Source organism: Notolepis coatsorum (assembly GCF_963971535.1).
Source record: "Notolepis coatsorum genome assembly, chromosome: 4".
Taxonomy (NCBI): domain Eukaryota; kingdom Metazoa; phylum Chordata; class Actinopteri; order Aulopiformes; family Paralepididae; genus Notolepis; species Notolepis coatsorum.
In genome coordinates, this window is record NC_140168.1 from 121492780 (window position 1) to 121519099 (window position 26320).

Below are 26320 nucleotides of genomic sequence, written 5' to 3' on the forward strand. Positions count from 1 at the left end.
TTATTATAAAATACAGAATACTTTACAATGCAGAAAACTTGAAACTTTGATGCCATGAACATTTTTATTGTAAAATATGTTCAATAAACTGGGTGACAAGTCATCAGTACCAACCATTGTTGCTGTGCATTATATGCTGGTAACATTCACAGTATAGGATTATGGTAATTTACCAAGACAATACCTTATAAAAAGTGAACACTGTGATGATAACCAACCATTGTTTCAGTGCATTTAGGAGTTTGTTGGTAACATTCACAGTATAGGATTATGGTAATTTACCAAGACAATACCTTATAAAAAGTGAACACTGTGATGATAACCAACCATTGTTTCAGTGCATTTAGGAGTTTGTTGGTAACATTCACAGTATAGGATTATGGTAATTTACCAAGACAATACCTTATAAAAAGTGAACACTGTGATGATAACCAACCATTGTTTCAGTGCATTTAGGAGTTTGTTGGTAACATTCACAGTATAGGATTATGGTAATTTACCAAGACAATACCTTATAAAAAGTGAACACTGGAGGATAATCAACCATTGTTTCAGTGCATTTAGGAGTTTGTTGGTAACATTCACAGTATAGGATTATGGTAATTTACCAAGACAATACCTTATAAAAAGTGAACACTGGAGGATAATCAACCATTGTTTCAGTGCATTTAGGAGTTTGTTGGTAACATTCACAGTATAGGATTATGGTAATTTACCAATACAATACCTTATAAAAAGTGAACACTGGAGGATAATCAACCATTGTTTCAGTGCATTTAGGAGTTTGTTGGTAACATTCACAGTATAGGATTATGGTAATTTACCAAGACAATACCTTATAAAAAGTGAACACTGGATGTTGTGAAGGGCCAGATTAAACCGAATATATATATATTTATTTATATATATATATATATTTAATTGTATTTGTATATTCTCTAATATTCCCTGATATCCCTTGTATATTCCTTGTACAATATGCATTGAATATCCATTCTAGCCTACTGAACATCCCATAATAGTCTCCATTCTACTATTGGTCGAGACCTTGGTGCCAGGCTGCCATACCCCTCAGACCCAGTTCAAACGTACCGCTCGACATGTACGAACAAGTCCTAGTTCCGCGTAGGAATTTGGCTACCGCACCACTAATGGGACTATTTGTTCATAGTGCGTATATATACTGCGCTACTAAAGTAGGACTTTCTTTTCAGTCCAGTTTCTTACCCTCCAATAGAGTCACAGACGTAAAGCCTCCCCGCGATGCCACGTGTGGGAGTAAGGCCAAGTTCGCCTACCATCGGTATTGAGACATCGTGTATATTAATATTTGAATAGTCATATTTGGCACTATATCGTCGAGTTGGACGTAGTCTATTAAGCTAATAATAGTCTGTTAATATATAGTGCTTCGTGCGGTGAGAATACTACCGTAGTCAGTACCCCATCGTTTCGGGCAGAGAACTGGCTGCTTACCCAGGGTGGTTGACCCTATGTGAAGCTGCACCCGAGGAGCCCCAGAGCCGACGAGCGAGTGGACCTGTATACCGGATTATTCTACCGACGACAGCCCGCCTTCCCAGGCACGGATTATGCTTTGGATACTTTGATTATTCTATGGATAAAGACCCCCGACACTACCGTGTGTTGGAACCCCCCCCCTGGAGAGGACACAAGGTGAGGAGACGCTCTGCAAGACGAGGTCTCTCCACATCTCTCCCCCGTGGACCGGAGAGAGCCGGCCCACAAAGAGTCCACCTGCTTTCATCTGTGGTCCAAGGATCGCCGGCGCATTGAACGGCACTACAGTGGGTTCTCCTGGGATACCCTTGGCCGGACGAGGCAGCTGGATTCTACCCCCCCCCCCCCCTCCTACTCCTGTCGGCTTACAAGCGACCGGATTAACCCCCTCTAGTGTATCCAGCCTATAATCATTAAAGTATCATTGCTGTTATTCCTTAACTATTCCAGGTCGTATATTTACCACCTGCGCCTTCAGAGATTGGACATTATCTATTGATATACCGACGAATACTCCTTGCCATAAAAGTGCATACTATTTCAATTCATAAATGTAATTAAGTGATTAAGTGCTTATTCTACACACCATCGCTGTGTAGGAAAATAAAGACCTGTTTCTAATTCGTACATTTGTGTTGGATCCGTTTCATCTACGTGAGAGTGTTCATGATAATATATTTATGCCGTGTACTGGGTGGCCGAATATTCAAGTTCAAGTTCAAGTTCTTTAATAGTTGTCATACAGAAGTACAGAATACTTTCATACAAAATGCTTCTTACTGTTACGCTCCAGAGACTGTGCTAGACAAGATAGTATCAAATAACATAATAACATAATATAGCATGAATTTAGAAGAAGAAAATGAGGTCACAGTGTTCGGTATAGACATATGTACAATGTTCTGAGTTACCATATAATATACAATACACAATACTATGCAGTGTACTAATGTACAGTACTATCTAGTGCAAAGCAGAAATGGGATGAGGTACAATTTTAGGTACAATTTACAGTAAGGTGTACGAGTTGTAGTGCAATCCTTCATCCATAAATATAAAGTGTGGGGAGTGGGTGCTACAGTGTGTTTGTTTAAAGTGGGTGTGTGCTATAAGTGTGTGGAGTGGGTGCTACAGTGTGTTTGTTTAAAGTGAGTGTGTGCGTGTGGATGTGTGTGCTATGTGCGTTTGGTGGTTGTTGTTGTGTAGTGTTCATTCATTGTTCGTTTAGCAGCCTGATGGCCTGGGGATAGAAGCTTCTTCTGAGTCTTTCTGTGCTCGCCTTGAGACTCCTGTATCGCTTGCCTGACCGCAGCAGTTCAAAGAGGCAGTTGTTCGGGTGACTGGAGTCTTTAATGATTCTCTTAGCCTTGCCCTTGCAACGCTTGTAGTAAATGTTCTGGAGGGTGGGGAGCCCCCCTCCAATTGTGCGTTCGGCTGAACGTGTCACTCTTTGTAGTCTGCTTTGGTCTTGTGCAGTGCTATTCCCAAACCAGGAGGTGATGTTGCCGGTCAAGATGCTCTCTATTGTACATGAGTAGAAGTTCTTAAGGATCTTCTGGCTGACTTGGAACTTCCTTAGGCGCCTGAGGAAGTAGAGGCGTTGTCGTGCCTTCTTCACAACACTGTTAATGTGTGTGGTCCATGTCAAGTCCTCGGATATGTAGGCTCCGAGGTACTTAAAGCTGTTGACTCTCTCAACCGGTGCCCCGTCGATGCTGAGGGGGCTGTAGTCCTTGACCCCCGACCTCCTGAAGTCCACAATCATCTCCTTTGTTTTGCTGACGTTCAGGGAGAGGCTGTTTTCCTGGCACCATCCCGCCAGGACCTTGACCTCTTCCAGGTAGGCCCTCTCGTCGTTGGCAGAGATCAGGCCCACCACCACTGTGTCGTCAGCAAATTTGACGATTGTATTGCTACTCCGCTGAGCCACACAGTCGTGTGTGTACAGGGAGTAGAGGAGGGGACTCAGAACACAGCCCTGGGGGGCCCCTATGTTGAGGGTGATGGATGAGGAGGTGCAGTTGCCTGCTCTCACCACCTGGGGTCTGCCAGTCAGGAAGTCCAAGACCCACTGGCAGAGGTCATAGCCCAAGCCCAGGTCCCTGAGCTTGGCTATGAGTATGGAGGGGACTATGGTATTGAATGCCGAGCTGTAGTCGATGAATAGCATTCTCACATAGTTCCCCTGCCTCTTGTCCAGGTGTGATGCTGCTGTGTGCAGCACATGGGATATGGCGTCCTCCGTGGACCTGTTGGGGCGGTATGCAAATTGCAGGGGGTCCATGTTGATGGGGAGGGAGGAGCAGATGTAGCCCTTTACTAGCTTCTCGAAGCACTTCATGGCTATGGAGGTGAGAGCTACAGGGCGGTAGTCGTTGAGGCAAGCAGGCTTGGATTTTTTGGGTACAGGGATAATAGTGGACTTCTTCAGGCAGGTGGGGATGACAGCCTGTTCTAAGGACAGGTTAAATATGTCAGTGAATACTGGGGCCAGTTGGTCGGCACAGACTTTTAGGACGCGGCCGGGGATGCCGTCTGGACCTGCTGCCTTCCTGATATTCACTTTTTTAAAGGTCCGCCTCACCTCATGCTCTGTTACCCTGAACACTGCGCCTCCATCAGCAGCCGACCCCCCCCCCCCCCCCATTGCCGAGGCTTGTGAGCTGGTGTTGTTATTACCAGCATCAAACCTCGCATAGAAGGTATTGAGGTCATTTGCTAAGGAGATGTCACTGTTCAGTTTGAGGGAGGCGCCTTTGTAGTCTGTCATCGTTTTGAGCCCCTGCCACATAGCTCTAGAGTCAGCTTGTTCAAACTGGAGTTCAATTTTATCCCTGTAGCGTCGTTTGGCCTCTGACACAGTCCTCCTTACGTTGTATCGCGCCACCTTGTGGTCATTCATGTTGCCTGCCTCTAGGCCGTCGTTGTATGCTTTAGTGCGCTCTCTCAGAGCTTCACGGACGGATTTGTCTACCCAGGGTTTTTGATTTGGGTAAACTTTCATTTTGGTAGTGGGGATTGTTTCTTTCACCCTAGTACAAACATAGTCCAGCACTGTCTCCGTGTAGGCATTAATGTTATCTGTGTCGCGGAACACATTCCAGTCTGTGTTGTGAAACACTGACCGGATCGTATCCTCTGACGTCACATCCCATTTCTGCACCTCTCGCGAGACTACGGGAGTACTTTTAATTCTCTGTCTGTACTTCGGTGTAAGAAAAATTGATGCGTGATCTGACTTACCGAAGCCACTATCAGAATGAGCCTTGTAGCCACCTTTAAATTGCGTGTAACAGTGATCTAGGATGTTACCGCCTCTGGTGTTGCAAGTCACATGCTGATAGAAGTCGGGCAATACCTTTCTCAGATTGGCGCTATTGAAATCTCCCAGAACTAAAATGGCGGCGTTAACATTCGCCTCTTGGATTCTATTTACCTCGTCGTGTAGTCTGGAGAGCGCAACCTTGTTGCTGGCTTCAGCTTGCGGTGGAATATACACTCCGACCAGGACGATCGCCGTTAACTCCCTCGGGAGGAAGAAAGGACGACACTTGATGGTTATATATTCCAGTTCTGGGGAGCAGTGGTTGGATAATTCCTTCACGTTAGTTGGGTCACTCCAATTTTTGTTCAACATGAAGGCAATACCTCCTCCACGTTGTTTACCGGATTCTGCTGTTCTATCCTTGCGGTGAATGAAGAAATGATCGGCCGGTTGGATGGCGTGGTCTGGGACTTCTGGCGCCAGCCACGTCTCGATGAAGCAGAGAACGTTACAGTCCCTAACGTCTCTCTGGAATTGAATCCTTGCTCGGATGTCGTCTAGTTTATTGTCTATTGATTGTACATTGGCTAGCAATATACTGGGTAGTGGTGTCCTGTGCCGCCTGGTTCTCAGCCTGTTACGGACTCCAGCTCTCTTTCCTCGCCGTCTGGGTCCTTTGTCCCTGGGGGCGAGATCCGGTCGTGATGTCCTCAAGATCTCAACGGGCCATTGTTGCGGTTCAGAGAGCTGATCCAGAGAGTAATCCAGTCGGTAAGTTTCCCGTAATCCAATGTCTATAAGTGACTGACGGTCATACACATTAAATGCACCTACTGTTGGTACAGACAAAACTCTTAAAACTATAAATATTAACAAAAGTATGCACAGTCTCGACGGAGCGCACAGACAGGCAGCCGGTCGTAGCGGCGCCATCTTTTTTTTTTTTTTTTTTTTTTTTTAAATTTTTTATTAAGTACAAAGGTAGTGGTAGTAAGTATCATATCTAGTAATACAGTCAGGGAATTGTACCCCTCAGTTACAATTGGTCCTTCGAGCCGGATGGTAATTAGTGTAATATTAATATAGTGTTATTAATATTGAAATGGCCTATGATGAACACTCCACGAAACGATCCTCCTAACCAACGCCCGCAGCGCGAACGACGGCTCCCTCAGTACTTAGAGGCTTACGCTGTCAGTCAACAACCTAGTCTTCTACTAACAGTAAACGCGGTAAAACTAGAAAGTAAAAGTATGTCTAACCCCAACGCCCAGACTACCCCGACCATAGAGACCCCTACGGGCTCTAATGTAACTGACCAAGTTCACGGTGGGGACCAGTGGGAACCAGACATGACTTCACACCCCGCCAGTACTGAAGAAGTAGTCCCCGATGAGTCCCGGGAGGAATACAACGCTACCGAGAGAGAACTCGGCACGGAAGAAGACGGGGAGAGCACCGTGGAGATAGAGCTCCAAGGCTCCGCAAGGAGTACCCCGAGGGAAGGCTCCCCTATACAACCGCCTTCTCCCAGCGAGGCAGAGAGGACCCTACAGCAGGCCTTCCTCATCAGCCTGAACGCCGCTGCTGAACGCGACCGACTGCAGATCCAGCAGCGAAGCGAACACGAGCAGATACGTCTAGAAATAAGACGCATTCAGATGGAAGAGAATGTGGCCCGAGAACGAGCCGGTGCTCAACGGGACGCAGCGCGCGACAGACAGCAGTCGCAACTAATAGAACAGCTGATCAGACGGACAACACCCTCTCCCTCCGCCAGAGGCTCCAGGAACTCGTCTAGACACACCTCCAGGGCGGCATCCCCTAGCCGAGTAAACAACCCTGAACTTGACCAACAGACGAGGTCTATACCCCCCACAGACCACCTCCCCCCACCGGTCCAAGCGAGACCTAGCAACCGGGAAGGAGCAGCATATCCTGTGGAGAGGCTAAACCAGAGACTACAAGCACTGGATGACCTAACTGAAGAGGAAGAGGAGGAGAACCGCGCCCGAAGACAGCACAGTACTCTACCGGACCAGGAGGTCCGGTACAGCCCAGGCTATACTCCCGCGGAGCTGCGCTACAGACCCCCGACTCTATACACGGGTGAGCACGACGCACGACCCGCACCGAGGAACAGCACCTGGACAAGCGGGCCATGGTACACTGCCGGTACCAGCCCATACCAAGGAGCGGGAGGAGACTCGCCTAGGAGGCCTCTCCCCCAACGCTCGCCGATGTATCCACAGTCAGCGTCATACATTGGCACGCCTATGGTACCCGACTTCACCCAAGAGAACCGGGCCCAGTATACAGAACTCCGCATGTGTCTGGAGACCATGTTGGTGGATGTATTGGATGAACGCCACAAATACGCCATCCTACTGCAGCACTTAAAGGTGCCCCGCGCACATAATATAGCGCTCGCCTACGCGACTTCCACCACCCCATACACAGCAGCGCTGGTAGCATTGGACCAGAGGTATGGGCGCATATGGGATTACGTGATCCAGGAGATCCGACACATCGACCGCTTACCCCCAGCAATAGACAATCGAGCACTGGACGACCTGTCCATCAGAGTGCAGTCCCTGGTAGGGATGTTGGGAGCGCAAAGAGAGAAGGGGAAGTATGAACTTTACGCCAACTCAAATGTGGAAAGGATCCTGGAGAAGCTGCCGCCCACTCGTCAGGAGCGCTTTAGGCGGCAGAGGGACCACAGAGACCCGAATGGCCCCGAACCGAACCTCCTCGATCTAGCAGACTTCCTGGCGAGAGAAGTCAGCAGCCTACGGCTAGATACATTCGGACGGAGCACCCCTGGCTCCAGAGAAGGAACCAGACGACTAAATGATGGAAGAAGATCGGTGACTGTGATGCACCAATCGGAGTCAGTACCGAGCAGCAAGAGCCACAGTACCCCCTCCAGAACGGAGAAGTGGAAGATAGTGTGCCCCTACTGTGAGAAAGAACACTGGCTAGCGCAATGTGACTCCTTCCCCAAGCTGAACGCGGAGGAAGCAGGTCAATGGATAAAGTCCAACAAGCGCTGTTTTCGCTGTGCGCGCTCACACATGGCAGCCGAATGCCGCTTAAAGAAAAGGTGCACCAAGTGCGATGGAGCCCATCTGGACATACTTCACGACAGTAACAGACGGCGCCCTTCACCTGCACCATCCAGCCGCAAAGCGAGCGTCATGTACATCGATCCCGCCAGCAGCAGTGGAGCCCGAGTACTCCTAAAAGTAGTGCGTGTGACACTAAGCTACCAGAATAAAGTCCTGGACACTTACGCCGTCCTCGATGACGGGTCAGAGAAGACCCTGCTGCTCGCCTCCGCTGCGGCCCAGCTAGGGCTGCGGGGAAGCGAAACCCAAATGACAATTCGGACAATAAGACGAGATTTGAAGACGATAAAGGGCGAGAATGTCTCATTCTCTATCGCAGCAAGCGGCCAGCCTGAGCGACGGTACCAGATTGCAGACGCTTTCACCAGCCAAGAAATAGGACTGTCGCGGTACACATACCCCGTCGCCAAGCTGATGGAGAAATATGCACATCTGCGCAAGTTACCGATCCCGCTCATAGACAATGCTATGCCGACCCTGTTGATAGGCTCCGACCATGCAGACCTCATTGTCCCGATAGACCGGGTTCATACCGGACCCCGAGGCTGTCCTGCAGCAGTCGAGACCCGTTTGGGATGGACTCTCCAAGGCCCGCTCGCCAAATCTCTCAACCGAAGTACAGCCACTAGATGTCTCCACTCCCGAGTCACAGAGGGAGAAACCGCACTCCTGCAACACGTAGAGCGGCTATGGAGCTTGGAACAAATGCCCTTTAAGAATGGAAAGAAAGACATTCGCTCTAAAGATGACATTTACGCCATTCACCTCCTCGAGACAGGGACCAAGAGAGTCCCGGTCAACGGCGTGTTGAGATACGCCACGCCACTCCTGCGGCGAGAAGGAATGCCTACTTTCCACGCCAAGACAGACGCCATAGAACGGTACCTGCTGAACACGGAGCGGCGCTTAGCCAAGAACCCCGCCCAAGAGAGTGTATACCGCGCTGAGATTGAGAAGCTCATCACAGCGGGACACGTCACAAAGATGGACATTAAAGAGGCTGACCAGACCACTGAATCGTGGTACGTGCCCCACCACAAGGTCCATCACAACGGTAAAGACCGCATAGTATTTAACTGCAGCTACCAGATCGGATCCCAAAATCTGAATAAAGAGTTACTGCCCGGTCCCACACTCGGCCCCTCCCTACTCGGCGTTCTACTCCGCTTCCGCCAGGAAAAGGTGGCCATCAGCGGGGACATTAAAGGAATGTTCCTGCAGGTGAGATTAGTAGAGGCGGACAAGCCCCTGTTACGGTTCCTATGGAGAGAGAAGCCAGGAGATGAGCACCCAGCCATCTACCAATGGGAAGTCCTCCCCTTCGGAACGACGTGCAGCCCCTGCTGTGCGACATTTGCACTACAGAAACATGTAGCAGAGGACCCAGCAGCGGACGAAGAGGTCCGACACAGCGTAAAGAACAGCTTCTACGTAGACAACTGTCTACAAAGCCTTTCAACCCAGGAAGAAGCCGAGGCTCTCCTGATTAAACTCTGCGCCTCATTGATCAAAGGCGGCTTTGATCTCAGGCAGTGGGCCAGCAGCGATCCGCAAGTACTGCGCAGCCTCTCCTCCGAGGACAAGGCAGCCAGCAGCGAGACCTGGATGGCTACAATCCCGGGAGAAGCCCAGGAGATGACCCTGGGATTGGTGTGGCGATTCAAAACAGATTCGCTTCACTACAGACACAAGCCCCTGACTACGGAGCAGGGAAGGCCGGCGGCGGCGCCGACCACCAGACGGAGTGTGTACACAACACTCGCCCGACAATATGACCCGCTAGGATGTATTCTACCGTACACCACCAGGGCAAAAATGATTGTACGAGCATTGTGGGACTAGGACCAGGGCTGGGACGACCCCATTCCCGCACACCTTGCATCCACCTGGAGAGAGTGGGAGATGGAGCTCCACTCACTCCCAGGCGTTAATATGCGCCGAAGCTACTTCCCACCCACAGTGAGGCCAGAGACATGTAAAATGGATTTACACGTCTTCAGTGACGCCTCAGAGGTCGCATACGGATCAGTAGCCTACTTGCGGGCCCAAGACCAAGGGGGAGAGATCTACACAGCATTTGTCCTCGCCCGCTCGAGAATAGCCCCACGCAAGCAACAATCTATCCCACGTCTAGAGCTCTGCGCAGCCCTAGCCGGAGCGCACCTAGCCACGCTCATCCAACGTGAGCTCACCATACCGGTGTCTAGAACAATCCTGTGGTCAGATTCCACGACGGTACTCGCCTGGATCAAATCGGACTCATGCAAGTACAAAGTCTTCGTGGGAGTCAGAGTCACCGAGATTCAAGACTTAACCGAAGAGTTAACCGGAGAAACAGAGTGGCGCTACGTTGATACAAAACAGAACCCAGCTGACGTCATCACCCGGGGGATGCCCCTGGATGACCTCACCCGTCGCAATGTCTACAGTGACGGCCCCGCATTCCTAAGACTCCCGGAAGGACAGTGGCCCATGCCTATCCCGAGGGCAGCAAGTCCAGAGGAGGTGGAAATTAAGAAGTCTGTGTTCTGTGGATTGAGCACCGTAGCCTCCACCGACCCTAACATAAACGATTGCACGTCCATAGAGAGTGCACAACAAAGAACATTCCTGCGGTACCACCCGGAGTGCAAGTCCCCCGCTGATATGTCAGCGGCTAACTACGAGGAAGCAGAATTGCTTCTACTGCAGCGAGCCCAGAGAGACTCGTTCCCCGATGAATTGGCCTGTCTACAGGGAGGGAAGCCCGTCCCATCCGACAGCAGATTAATTCACCTGGCCCCCGAGAGCGACGCTCACACCCTCATCAGAGTGGGTGGTCGCCTACGCAGAGCCCCCAATCTACCGGATGACATTAAATACCCGATCGTATTGAACAGCCGACACAAGGTCACAGAGCTGATTATAAAGAAATACGATGAGGATGTACATCACGCAGGAGCAGAAAGAGTCTTCGCGGAAATCAGACGTCGTTACTGGATCCTACAAGGAAGAGAGGCGGTACGACGCTTCCAACGAACATGTCTAGACTGCCGCAAGTGGCGCGCGCAGCCCAGCATACCAAGGATGGCTGACCTTCCTCCATGTCGCCTCCGAATCGGTGACAAGCCATTCCACTCAACGGGTATGGACTGCTTTGGCCCGCTGCACATAAAGAAAGGAAGAGGAACCGAGAAGCGGTGGGGTATTGTATTCAAATGCATGACCACCAGAGCGATACACATCGAGCTTCTCCCGACCATGAGCGCAGACTCATTCCTTATGGCCTTCCGTAGATTCATATCACGGAAAGGAAGACCGTCTACCCTATTGTCCGATCATGGGACAAACTTTAAAGGCGGCGAAAGAGAGCTGAGAGAGAGCTTCCAAGCTATGGGCCCAGAACTTAAGACCCACCTCGCTCCAGCACAGGTTGATTTCCAATTCAACCCCCCAAACGCACCCCACTTCGGTGGCACTTGGGAACGAGAAGTGCGCTCCATAAAGACAGCCCTGTACGCAGTACTTGGGGCCCAGACTGTGGCGGAAGAAGTCCTAATGACAGTCCTCACGGAGATTGAGGGAGTACTTAACTCGAAGCCCCTCGGATATGTCTCCAGTGATGTGGCGGATATCGACCCAGTTACCCCCAACACACTCCTGATGGGGCGGCTAGATCCTGCATTACCCCAGACAATGTACCGGCCTGAAGAAGCGAACGGCCGACGAATGTGGAGGTACAGCCAAGTATTAGCCGACAAGTTTTGGAACAGTTTCCTACTGCACTACCTACCGTCTCTACAGACCCGCCAGAAGTGGGTAAAGGAGAGAGACAATTTGACAGAAGGAACAGTCGTCATGATTATTGATCAATCACTGCCCAGAGCTATGTGGCCGGCCGGCCGCGTAAGCAAAGTGATCACCGGTGCCGACGGCAAGGTCCGAGCAGCTGAAGTGCTCGTCCAGGGTCGCACTTACACCCGTCCCGTGGCAAGGCTCATAGAACTGCCTCGACTCCCAGACACAATCGATGATGACCATGACCCTACAACCCTATGACTTTGTGAAGTTGACTGACCCCTACAGCAAACCCTTATGTGTAAATAGACAACGCGATTAATCTGTCTCCGTTTAACTGATTAGGTCTGGGACCTATTCAGGGGGTGGCTGTTGTGAAGGGCCAGATTAAACCGAATATATATATTTATTTATATATATATATTTAATTGTATTTGTATATTCTCTAATATTCCCTGATATCCCTTGTATATTCCTTGTACAATATGCATTGAATATCCATTCTAGCCTACTGAACATCCCATAATAGTCTCCATTCTACTATTGGTCGAGACCTTGGTGCCAGGCTGCCATACCCCTCAGACCCAGTTCAAACGTACCGCTCGACATGTACGAACAAGTCCTAGTTCCGCGTAGGAATTTGGCTACCGCACCACTAATGGGACTATTTGTTCATAGTGCGTATATATACTGCGCTACTAAAGTAGGACTTTCTTTTCAGTCCAGTTTCTTACCCTCCAATAGAGTCACAGACGTAAAGCCTCCCCGCGATGCCACGTGTGGGAGTAAGGCCAAGTTCGCCTACCATCGGTATTGAGACATCGTGTATATTAATATTTGAATAGTCATATTTGGCACTATATCGTCGAGTTGGACGTAGTCTATTAAGCTAATAATAGTCTGTTAATATATAGTGCTTCGTGCGGTGAGAATACTACCGTAGTCAGTACCCCATCGTTTCGGGCAGAGAACTGGCTGCTTACCCAGGGTGGTTGACCCTATGTGAAGCTGCACCCGAGGAGCCCCAGAGCCGACGAGCGAGTGGACCTGTATACCGGATTATTCTACCGACGACAGCCCGCCTTCCCAGGCACGGATTATGCTTTGGATACTTTGATTATTCTATGGATAAAGACCCCCGACACTACCGTGTGTTGGAACCCCCCCCCTGGAGAGGACACAAGGTGAGGAGACGCTCTGCAAGACGAGGTCTCTCCACATCTCTCCCCCGTGGACCGGAGAGAGCCGGCCCACAAAGAGTCCACCTGCTTTCATCTGTGGTCCAAGGATCGCCGGCGCATTGAACGGCACTACAGTGGGTTCTCCTGGGATACCCTTGGCCGGACGAGGCAGCTGGATTCTACCCCCCCCCCCCTCCTACTCCTGTCGGCTTACAAGCGACCGGATTAACCCCCTCTAGTGTATCCAGCCTATAATCATTAAAGTATCATTGCTGTTATTCCTTAACTATTCCAGGTCGTATATTTACCACCTGCGCCTTCAGAGATTGGACATTATCTATTGATATACCGACGAATACTCCTTGCCATAAAAGTGCATACTATTTCAATTCATAAATGTAATTAAGTGATTAAGTGCTTATTCTACACACCATCGCTGTGTAGGAAAATAAAGACCTGTTTCTAATTCGTACATTTGTGTTGGATCCGTTTCATCTACGTGAGAGTGTTCATGATAATATATTTATGCCGTGTACTGGGTGGCCGAATATTAAGTACAAAGGTAGTGGTAGTAAGTATCATATCTAGTAATACAGTCAGGGAATTGTACCCCTCAGTTACACTGGAGGATAATCAACCATTGTTTCAGTGCATTTAGGAGTTTGTTGGTAACATTCACAGTATAGGATTATGGTAATTTACCAATACAATACCTTATAAAAAGTGAACACTGGAGGATAATCAACCATTGTTTCAGTGCATTTAGGAGTTTGTTGGTAACATTCACAGTATAGGATTATGGTAATTTACCAAGACAATACCTTATAAAAAGTGAACACTGGCTGATGATAACCAACCATTGTGTCAGTGCATTTAGGAGTTTGTTGGTAACATTCACAGTATAGGATTATGGTAATTTACCAAGACAATACCTTATAAAAAGTGAACACTGGAGGATAACCAACCATTGTTTCAGTGCATTTAGAAGTTTGCTGGTAACATTCACGTCACATGAACTACAGGGCATATCTTACTTGGTCTCTCGCATCGATGACTGCATTGTCCATTGATAAATGGATGAAGCGCCAGATGATCTGCGGACCAAAAAATATCCAATACATGCTTCCAAAGTATATAAATAATAGGCCAATGGACTGCATTAGAAAAGTGTGGTATGTTACCTACAGTATATACTTTTATAAACTGGGTGACTGTCAGCAACCATTGGTTCTGTGCAAACGGTAAAAATGAGGGGGGAAAAAGATTAAAAAAAAATTATGAATGGAGTCGATACAGCTAGATCGCTAACATAACGTCTCATCTGCAAGTGGTCCAAACATGCCTATGCAATATCGACAACCGTGGCCCAAATACATGTGTTCAACGCATTTGTCTTGTACAGAAAACAGTGCAACTACCCATACACTATACTATACTATACTATACTACAATATACTATACTATACTATACTACACTATACTATACTACACTCAGCTAGCTATACTATGTACCGGTACACATGGTTCTGTCTGTATCACACAATGATGGATTATTTAGAAGTAATCTGTACTTCTGTGTGCCGGATTATTTAGAAGTAGTCTGTACTTCTGTATGACAACTAATAAAGAAACTATTTAGAGAAATCCCTCTTTGTGTGGTACAGAGTGAAGCATTTGTCACGATGCAGGGGGACTTTGCACGATGTGCAAAAATATCTGGTCTCACTCCTGATGCCACGCCTACTGCAGACACGACATTTCCTACACGGTAGCCTTTTCTTCGGGTGGCTTTGTATGCAACCATTACATGCTTCACAAAGCCACCCACTAATCTGCTCTGCGGGTCCCCCAGTGGGGCCCTAGGGTCGACACGCCCCACCTGCTCAGCCCCTGCCTCCTCCTCATCCCCACCCCCTGCCTCCTCCCCTGCCTCCTCCCCTGCCTCCGCATCCGCCTCCATCTCCGCTGTCACCCCAGGAATCTTCTTCTCCTTACCGTCTGTGTAGGTCCGCGCCACAGCCCTGGTGAACCGGAAGAGGTTGTAGTAATGCCCTTGTGGGTGCTTTTTTTTGTACAAGACAAAAGCGTTGAAGATACATATTTGGATCAGATACATCACAAACTTTTTGGTCCACTTTCCAGTCTTACGTGTAACCGGATAGTACGATATATTCTGATCCAGCTGATCGACGCCGTTCATGAATTTATTGTACTCCATGATTGATGATGGCTTGAGCATCTCCACCCTCAGCGCTTTGCCCTTCTTCTGCTTCTGCCACACCATCGCCTTTTCCATGGTGTCCTCGTGGAAGCTGCTGATGGTCTTCACGATTCTTTTATCGCGCCATGCCACGATCAGGACCTCCTTGTTGTTGACCGCAATGCGCTCCCCCACACCGATGTCACGTTTGGTCATGTTCTTGATGATGGCTGGCTCGCCCCGGTGCTTCCTGAGGGTACCACAGACGTCGGTCCTCAACTGTCGGAGCCTGGCGGACATACGTACGGAGTTGTAGAAGTTGTCCATAAAGAGCGTATAGCCGGCCCCAGACAGACGTCCAAGCAGACCGACGACCGTGTCCCCCAGGAGCGAGCCTTCCCGACAATATGGCTTAAATGAAAAGCAATATCCTGTGCGAGATTCGCACAGGAAGTAAGACTTGATACCATAGCGGGTGGGCTTGTTTGGGTTGTAGACCCGGAAGGTCAAGCGGCCTCGCCATGCCATCACCCCCTCGTCAATGGCGAGCTCGCGTTCAGGCTGGTACAGCTCCTTGCACCTCGCGTTTACATGGTCAACAACACTGCGTACTTTGCACAATTTGTCCGCAAAGTGGAGGAATCGCCAGATCAATTGAAACCTGTTGCGTGGCATGGTCTCAGAGTAGTACGGTGTGTACATCATGTCGTCAGTGGTCCACATCTGGTCCACGCGAGGCTTCCGCAGGACACTGCTAAGGAAATTGAGTCCGAGGAACTTCTTCAGCTCCTTCAATGTGAGGGGCTTCCAAAGCAGTGCCCTGCTACTGGTTAGCGTGGGGTCCAGCCGGGCAATGGACTGCTCAGCGTAGAGGTTGGACTGGGCAACAATAGAGTTCAGAAAAGCATCTGTCAGGAACAGATCCATCCATTTCGCAGGCCGGTAAGATCTGAGTGCCTTGGCGTCCTGGAGCAACCCCGGTTGGGCTGTGAAGGGGATCCTTTGAGGCACCCAGCCCTCACGAGACCAGGCATTCTCCTCTTCCTGGCGGATCGCAGCCCTGCTCTTCGCTCCTCCACGACCTGTCAATTATACAAATATACTATAACACCCCTACTGTAGACATTCATATGCCACGTAGTTACAAACTGTGTGAGTGAATGAGTGAGTATGTGTGGGGTTCAGATGTCAGAGCTGGACGTGGTGTGGGGGTCAGAGGTCAGAGCTGGAAGTGGTGTGCAGAGTGAGGCCAACTTACCGCTCTTAGATGTGCGTTTCCGCCCTGCAACGGGTTCCGGCATGTCCAGACTAGCATCCAGTTCTAGAATCACATGATGTAATACATTACACTAGGGCAACGTATTGTCATTGTATTTACCACCATCACCACCAGACCAGGCCCTGCAGCAGCCAGTCACCACCAGGCCCAGGCCCTGCAGCAGCCAGTCACCACCAGGCCCAGGCCCTGCAGCAGCCAGTCACCACCAGGCCCAGGCTCTAGCAGCAGCCAGTCACCACCAGGCCCAGGCTCTAGCAGCAGCCAGCTACCACCAGGCCCAGGCTCTAGCAGCAGCCAGTCACCACCATGTACAATTACCTGCAGGAGTAGAATGTGATCCTATGTCGTTGCCAGTCTCAGCGTCACTATCTGCAGGGTCTGCGCCAGAATCTGAATTGGATTAAATTCATTCAGTAAGTAAGTCTCATAAAACACAATAGTAATACATTTACACATACATAAATGTAGTTAGTACATACCCAAGCATGTTGGTGTATTGGCCCCGGATTCGGTTTCGGAGCCTGTATGAACACAAAATAAATCAGCTGCCATTGTACATCAAAGCATGTACATGTGTGTGTGTTGTAATCAATGGAATTTTACATATGCTACACAACCATGCATTTAAATATAGGCCTCACCATGTGCCCATGCCATTGTGTGTGTGTATGTGTGTGCTGTAATCAATGGAATTAGCATATAGAGGCCTCACCATGTACTGCGAAGTTCAAAGGTGTTGGAGAGGATTCATGCCTTTTGATCTTGTGTGTGTGTGTGTACTGCACACACACACACACATACACACACATCAAAGGGCATGGACACATGGTGAGGCCTGCATCTACACACACACACACACACATCCATGCAACTTAAACCATGCATTTAAATATAGGCCTATAGAGGCCTCACCATGTACTGCGAAGTTCAAATGTGTTGGAGAGGATTCATGCCTTTTGATATTGTGTGTGTGTGTGTGTGTGTGTACACACACTGCACACACACACACACACACACACACATACACACACACATCAAATGGCATGGGCACATGGTGAGGCCTGCATCTACACACACACACACATCCATGTAACCTAAAGGTAGACAACTTCAAAGGGCTGGCATCTACACACACACACACACACACATCCATGCAACCCAACGTGTAGCAGCACATGGCCATCAACTATATCGATTTGAACATAAAACAATATTCACATTGCAACATGATACCACGTCGACCACCACCACGTCGTCCCATGTCCAGCATGCAACTATTATCACTTACATTGATAGCTACACACTTCAAAGGGCGTGCACATGCACACACGCACACACACATACACACACACATCAAATGGCATGGGCACCTGGTGAGGCCTGCATCTACACACACACACACACACATCCATGTAACCTAAAGGTAGACAACTTCAAAGGGCTGGCATCTACACACACACACACACACATCCATGCAACCCAACGTGTAGCAGCACATGGCCATCAACTATATCGATTTGAACATAAAACAATATTCACATTGCAACATGATACCACGTCGACCACCACCACGTCGTCCCATGTCCAGCATGCAACTATTATCACTTACATTGATAGCTACACACTTCAAAGGGCGTGCACATGCACACACACACACACACATACACACACACATCAAATGGCATGGGGTGAGGCCTGCATCTACACACACACACACACATCCATGTAACCTAAAGGTAGACAACTTCAAAGGGCTGGCATCTACACACACACACACACACATCCATGCAACCCAACGTGTAGCAGCACATGGCCATCAACTATATCGATTTGAACATAAAACAATATTCACATTGCAACATGATACCACGTCGACCACCACCACGTCGTCCCATGTCCAGCATGCAACTATTATCACTTACATTGATAGCTACACACTTCAAAGGGCGTGCACATGCACACACACACACACACATACACACACACATCAAATGGCATGGGGTGAGGCCTGCATCTACACACACACACACACATCCATGTAACCTAAAGGTAGACAACTTCAAAGGGCTGGCATCTACACACACACACACACACACATCCATGCAACCCAACGTGTAGCAGCACATGGCCATCAACTATATCGATTTGAACATAAAACAATATTCACATTGCAACATGATACCACGTCGACCACCACCACGTCGTCCCATGTCCAGCATGCAACTATTATCACTTACATTGATAGCTACACACTTCAAAGGGCCACTTCAAAGGGCGTGCACATGCACACACACACACACACACACACAAGACCATTGCAACCTAACGTGTAGCACATGGTGGCCTGTACATGCCTATATCCTATATCATTCAACTATCGATTTGAACATGCACGTAAAACAATATTCACATTGCATTAGTAAACATGACGTACCATTGCCCCGTCGACCACCACCGCGTCCCACGTCTGACTCGTGCGATGAATCAGACCCATAACACCTCCGACCCAAGCCGAGATCATCGTCAGATGATTCCGGAGCTAGAATATAATAAATGCATATCAGTGTTGGTTTGGCGAACTAACGTTACATAGTCACAGAATAAGCATTAGGTAAATCATCAAATACACGTTTCACACACACACACAATCACATGCATATCGGCGTTGGTTTGGCGAACTAACGTTACATAGTCACAGTATGTAAATCATCAAATACACGTTTCACACACACACACAATCACATGCATATCGGCGTTGGTTTGGCGAACTAACGTTACATAGTCACAGTATGTAAATCATCAAATACACGTTTCACACACACACATATATATATATATATATATATAAGACTGTGTAATTACCTGGTGGTTCCCAATCGGCGCTCCCATCAGATTCGTGGGCGGTCGAATCGCTGTCCCCTGACTCGGATGAAGAAGCTATGACCACAGCGGCAGCCTTCCTCTTCCTCGAACTGCGTCGGGGAGAGCCGCTCCCGGTCCCGGGGCGAGACGCGTTACTGGGCCCAGCAACGGTCTCACGGCTCTCTCCGATTGGAGCTACCAAAGTCGTTGGTGCTGCTGCTGCTTGAACAACCGTGGGTCCAAACGCCAGCTTCGTCTGAACAAAGCGACCCGCCGCCGGATTGTCCCCTCGCTTACCTACACTACGTCTCTTCATACTGATCTAATAATCTAAATGAAACTACTAACTGATCAAACTACTATTACTACTACTGAAATATACTACCTAGACTACACACTAATCCCTCGAATAGTACTACTACTTAGCACGACTAAGTACTTTCTAAAGCACAGCTGAAACCTTACAATTAGTCTGATACTACCACTATACTGTATAACACTATAAATATAGACTATAGGCTGATCTCAATTCAAATATCTCTCTCAATCTCTCTCTCTCTATCGCTCTATCTATCTCTCTCTCTCTCTCTCCTCCAAAACCTCGTCGATTCTGGGATCGCGCTAACGTTTTATACCTGTGGTTACATTGGCCAGGTATGCTGGCCAATCAAATGCCAGATTCATTGTGGGGTACAATATTCCCCCTATTGTGATAGTGTTAGAAAATAGGGGGACACTGCCACCTAGTGAAATTTGAGAGGAAATGCAGTTTCCGGTTCAAATTTTCTGCCAAAAGCTCGGCGGTGAAGTTCAGACGGGGAAAATCGAAAAAAGATGTAAACAGATCGAAGACGCTGTAAAGCGTCTTCGGCACCTTGAGCATGGCCGGGAAAGACGTGAAAAGACGTTTCCTGGCACCCAAAGTGTTAATAACAATGGTTATTATTACTACAATAATAGTAACTAACAATAATAATAATAATAATAATAATAATAATAATAATAATAATAATAATAATAATAATAATAATAATAATAATAATAATAATAATAATAATAATAATAATAATAATCCACTATTATTATGATCTACTCTATTATTATTACTATTTCTATTATTATCTATTTTCCTGCCTGTACCCCCCCCCCCATGCTGCTATAACACCCCAATCTCCCCAAGGGGATTCATAAAGGAACACTTGATTTGAGAAGAAAGCCCTAATTGCAAGAGGATATAGTTAACGTTTTAGTTAGGATGTTAACTTGTCTTTTATACTCATATAATTTAACTTCTAATATACCTTTTGCAAACTTGAAACTGGCACTTGGCTCAACAGTGTGGTACATATGAATAGTCTGTGTGATCCTATACAGTATCACTTAGGTCATCAGTCTGGCACATTATGAGACTGGTCAGATGAGTGATAAAGTGCTACACAAAGGGAGTGTGGAAGAGAGAGTGTTTCTCTACAAACAACACCAAAAAAAATTATGTAATCCAAACACCATTATCACCTATAATTAGGCCTACAATACTACACACACTGTAAACCCGAATAAGTTTCCAGAACTTAAAAAAATTGACGTAATCCCATGCCTCAAATTTTTTAAGTTGATCAACTCAAATGTTTTCAGTTGGCTAAGACTTACAATTCTCAGTTAAGGCAACTCAAATATGGTCTGTTACTGTGACTTAAGGTTCTCAGTTAAGTCAAATCAAATATGGTCAGTTACTCTGACTTACAGTTCTCAAGTGGAGTCAACTCAAATATGTTCAGTTACTGTGACTTACAGTTCTCAGTTAAGGCAGTTCAAATATGTTCAGTTACTGTGACTTAAGGTTCTCAAGTGGAGGCAACTCAAATATGTTCAGTTACTGTGACTTACAGTTCTCAGCTAAGGCAATTCAAATATGTTCAGTTACTGTGACTTAAGGTTCTCTAGTGGAGTCACCTCAAATATGTTCAGTTACTGTGACTTACAGTTCTCAGTTAAGGCAATTCAAATATGTTCAGTTACTGTGACTTAAGGTTCTCAAGTGGTGTCAACTCAAATATGTTCAGTTACTGTGACTTACAGTTCTCAGTTAAGGCAGTTCAAATATGTTCAGTTACTGTGACTTAAGGTTCTCTAGTGGAGTCACCTCAAATATGTTCAGTTACTGTGACTTACAGTTCTCAGTTAAGGCAGTTCAAATATGTTCAGTTACTGTGACTTAAGGTTCTCTAGTGGAGTCACCTCAAATATGTTCAGTTACTGTGACTTACAGTTCTCAGTTAAGGCAATTCAAATATATTCAGTTACTGTGACTTAAGGTCCTCGAGTGGTGTCAACTCAAATATATTCAGTTACTGTGACTTACAGTTCTCAGTTAAGGCAGTTCAAATATGTTCAGTTACTGTGACTTAAGGTTCTCAAGTGGTGTCAACTCAAATATGTTCAGTTACTGTGACTTACAGTTCTCAGTTAAGGCAGTTCAAATATGTTCAGTTACTGTGACTTAAGGTTCTCAAGTGGAGGCAACTCAAATATGTTCAGTTACTGTGACTTAAGGTTCAACCTTAAATCCATGTGATTAAGTTAACAGAACTCAAAGACATTGAGGCAATCTAATGCCTAATTTCTTTTAAGTTAATCAACTCAAATTTTTAAGTTAATCAACTCAAATATTTGCAGTTACTATAACTTAAGGTTCAGTTTTAAAATCCATGTGAATAAGTTAACAGAAAATAACTACACAAGCACATTATATCAACTTCAAACAACTCTTTTATTTTTTTCTATTCAAAGAGTATACATATATAATCTGTATGTTAGCAATGTACAATAACACTGTAAACACCGTACACTGTTTTTGGACTATATATGTTAACAATACCGACCAGGTATTAGTGCCTCGCAAAGTGCAGATATTAAGTTTTCCCCTTTTTTTGTATGCATTTAGGAGGTTTTGTTCTTCATCGAAACTATTTATCTTACAAAAACATTGTGTTACAACTTCAAACTCTTTATATTTATTTCTATTCAAAGAGTATACATCTATTTATCTTACAAAAACATTGTGTTGCCCTCTCCAACATTATGGCAATGTTAAAATTGAAAATATATATATAGAAAATATATATAGAAAATAAATACATGCATGTTATAACATGTACATACAATGTAATGTATATTACACATTTAATCCCACTGGTCACAATAGTGTAATAATGTTTGTTATAAGGCTCTGAAAATGTTACTGAATGATGTATCAATGTATTTCCAGCAAATATTGAAATAATAAAGGGTCTCAATATGTGCAGTGCACATGACCAGAGCCGTTTACATCCTGGCTGAATTACTCAAATTTGTATAGTGTGGTCATAGAATGAGCAAACATGTTGACGGCAACTATTGTGACCGTTGGGATAACACAGTGTATCTATGTACAGTACAGAATAAAATGTATAGATTATCTGAAAATTGTCAATCCGCTTGGCACATGTAAAATTCACAAACGTTGTGCTGTATATTGGGTCCTGCCAATGTGGAACCAAAATACCAATCCACATTACATGCTATACAGCTGGCAATACTGTTAATAGTGCACATACCTACATATGGAAATGCAGCTGTATTTGCTCCATGATGTATCATGGAACAAGATGGTGTTTTCATTGAAAGAGTTAGTCAGAATGTCAGAGGCACCATCCGTCATTTAGAGCAGGCTATGTTTGCAGAATGATAACTAGAACACTGCAGTACTCTGTACTAAGAACACTATACAGTACACTAACTATACTGCCCTGTCAAGGCAGACCGCAGTAACTTCCAAACAGTGAAACTGAGAAAAATGGCTTTAAAGTTTTTTGACTTGCCATCCAAAATGTGTTATAGGTAGATAGATGATAGTACCCAGATTTAACATGTATTAATGAAGTAATCTTTAGGCATACAAAAATATGACGTAGTTATTTTAATTAACCCCAAAAAAGCAGATACTGCACTCTGCTGCACGATTTCCTTAAATAATTATACAGGTAATGTACAGGCAAAGTGCAGTAACTTCAAATACAAAGTTGTTTTCCCTCCAGCTTTCATAACTTCACCTAGCCATTTTATTTGGATCATCATCATTCCAATATATTCAGGTATTAAATTTCATTTTCAAAATGGCTAGGTTAAGTTATGAAAGCTGGAGGGAAAACAACATTGTATTTGAAGTTACTGCACTTTGCCTGTACATTACCTGTATAATTATTTAAGGAAATCGTGCAGCAGAGTGCAATATCTGCTTTTTTGGGGTTAATTAAAATAATTGTGTCATATTTTTGTATGCCTAAAGATTACTTCATTAATACATGTTAAATCTGGGTACTATCATCTATTTACCTATAACACATTTTGGATGGCAAGTCAAAACACTTTAAAGCCATTTTTCACTGTTTGGAAGTTACTGCGGTCTGCCTGGGTTTTGAGTGTGATTTTGTAGTTACTGCAGTTTTTAAAACCCCATATCTCCAAAACTGAGCGACATTAACATCTGAAACTTGGTCACAAGATAAAACATTTATTGACAAGGTCAATTTCACTCATAACTAAATTTTTACTTTTTTCAAGTTACTGCGGTTAGCCTTGACAGGGCAGTATACTACTGCCTACAAGGGCTCAAGGATACAGTCCCACTCTCAGCATACAAGATCGATGGTCTGCTGCTGCTGACTCCCAAGCGATTCATTCAAGTGAAACGGAACTGAGTCCAGCTAATGGTGAATAGTTATTTTATTAATCAATTATTGTGTCTTTATTCACTCTAGTTGTGTAATTGACCAGTTCATATTCTGTATAAGTTCATATTCTGTATATGTTAATAATAACGCTTCTGTGTTGCGTTTATGGCTCCTGGTATATCGCCTTGTACTCTGTACTGAGAACAATAACTCTACCACTGCCTACAAGCAATGGAAGCAGTCAGAGCAGAGTGGCATTTATGCCCATTGCCTCCTATTGTTCCTCGAGACACAAACGTTTGGGACTTGGATGTTGCCTTTGAGATTCTGATAAACTCTTTCAACTCTAAAACTTACTTGGATGAAATTACAATAATGCCAGCTATAGACGGTTAAGAAAATTCGAACTGTAAAACTCTCAAATGTAAACATATTACATAAAAAATAAAGAACAAGGTACATTGAGTAGTTTGGACCTATTGGCTGAACATCTGCAAAGTAGTACAGCAACTTTTGAAGGTATTATTTTGACATGACAAGACATTTCAGATGAGTTTCTATAGACACACTTTTGAGGTGTTGGTAAGTGCTTTGGGGTAGTGCATAGATTAGTCCAAACATTACAGGAAGGAATCACCAAATCTGGGGAGGCTGATCATGATATGACTTTCAATGACAATAGAGATTGTCACAGGCTGGTAGTGAACTGGACTTGTGTCATGATCACTGATTACAGTAAGGAATAGAAACTCATCTGAAAGAAGGATGTGGGGTGAGGTATTAATTTCCTTGTCATGTCAAAATAATACCTTCAAAAGTTTAATGCAAGAGCGGTCAGGTGACGTAGCGGAGATTGCGTTCGTCACCAATGCTGGAGACACTGTATTCGCGTGTTCGAATCCAACTCCCTGCGTTGTCACCAGCTTGGCTGGCCGTTCACACTAATACAATTTGGCAGTATTAGGGGGTGGGGAAGCTGGCGGGTGGGAATCTGGCGTTGTGGACAGCGATGCCTACAGGTCAGGTCTCGGCACTTGCTAAGCGGGGCAGGACTTGGTGGAGATAGCGTGCCCTCCCACGCGTTACACTTCACCAATGAGAGCCCTCGCTGCCAAGTGAAAAGACGTCACTGGCTGTCGGCGCATGTCTCGGGGGAAGCGTGCGATCGACTCGGGTCGCCCTTATACCGACTCGTGGGAGAACATGCATACAGCACCAGGTAGGGGAGGGGGGGGGGGGGGGGGATTGGCACAACGACTAATTGGGACGGGGAGAAAATCCATTGAAAAATCAGAAGAAAAAAAAATGATTGCATCATCAAGTCATTCTTGAGAGTCTGCAACCTGGGCGACAGTTTACCAGCTTCTAGACCTAGTAAAATCTTCTGAATGAATTCAAAAGTGTTGGTAAGTCCCTTGGGGTAGCTGAGGTGTAGTGCATAGATTAGTCCAAACATTACCAGGAAGGAATCACCAAATCTGGGGAGGCTGATCATGATGTGACTTTCAATGACAACAGAGATTGTCACAGGCTGGTAGTGAACTGGACTTGTGTCATGGTCACTGATGACAGTAAGGAGGGCCACTGCAACACCCTGAAGCTCTGGCTCATCAGGCGTGTCCTGAAGGAATGAAAGAGACATAATAATCACAAATAAATCCATGGTTTCTACAAAGTGCAGCACAAAGCTAAGTATATGGAGTTGTGTTTGTAAGTTGTTTATATTTTAGTTAGAACAATTTTTTTGGTGAGAAGGTTATTTTTATTTAACCAGGTTAGTCCCGTCGAGATCAAATATCTCTTTCACAAGGGAGACCTGGAAGGAAGGAAGACTGATACTTGGCATTTTGATTAACTGTTCACTTAATATACAGTTGTACTGTAAATTATTTTCACTCGGACTCACTGTGCAGGTTTTGAAAAATCCAGCGACTTCCTCATGCAGATACACAGGCAGGGCATGGAGAACAGTGGTACGCCTGGTGTGAACATCATGGATTTCCTATTAAGATGTAAGATTAAGAAGAAGAAAAATAATTGTATTATATGGAAATGTTTACTGAACAAAGCGGATTTTAAACAGTCCAATCAGATATGTCCACAAATAACATGTTCACATCTTTAATGCAATCAGAAAAATGGCAAACACAATGGTGGACTAATTGTAAAATTCAAAAGCTCATTTGAATCATTGAACCTGTTCAATGTTACAGAGGTTCGACCTATGACATGTATAATAATCTATTCACCTGTTCATCGTGGATTTTTAAAATGTGAGCCAAAGCATCTGCTGTGTTCCCAGTTTTGGACGCCTTCTGTCTGAATAACGTCATCAGTCGAGGAAGATGGCGGTCAAGCTCAGCGTAGAATGTGTTGGGCAGGTTCTGGTTGG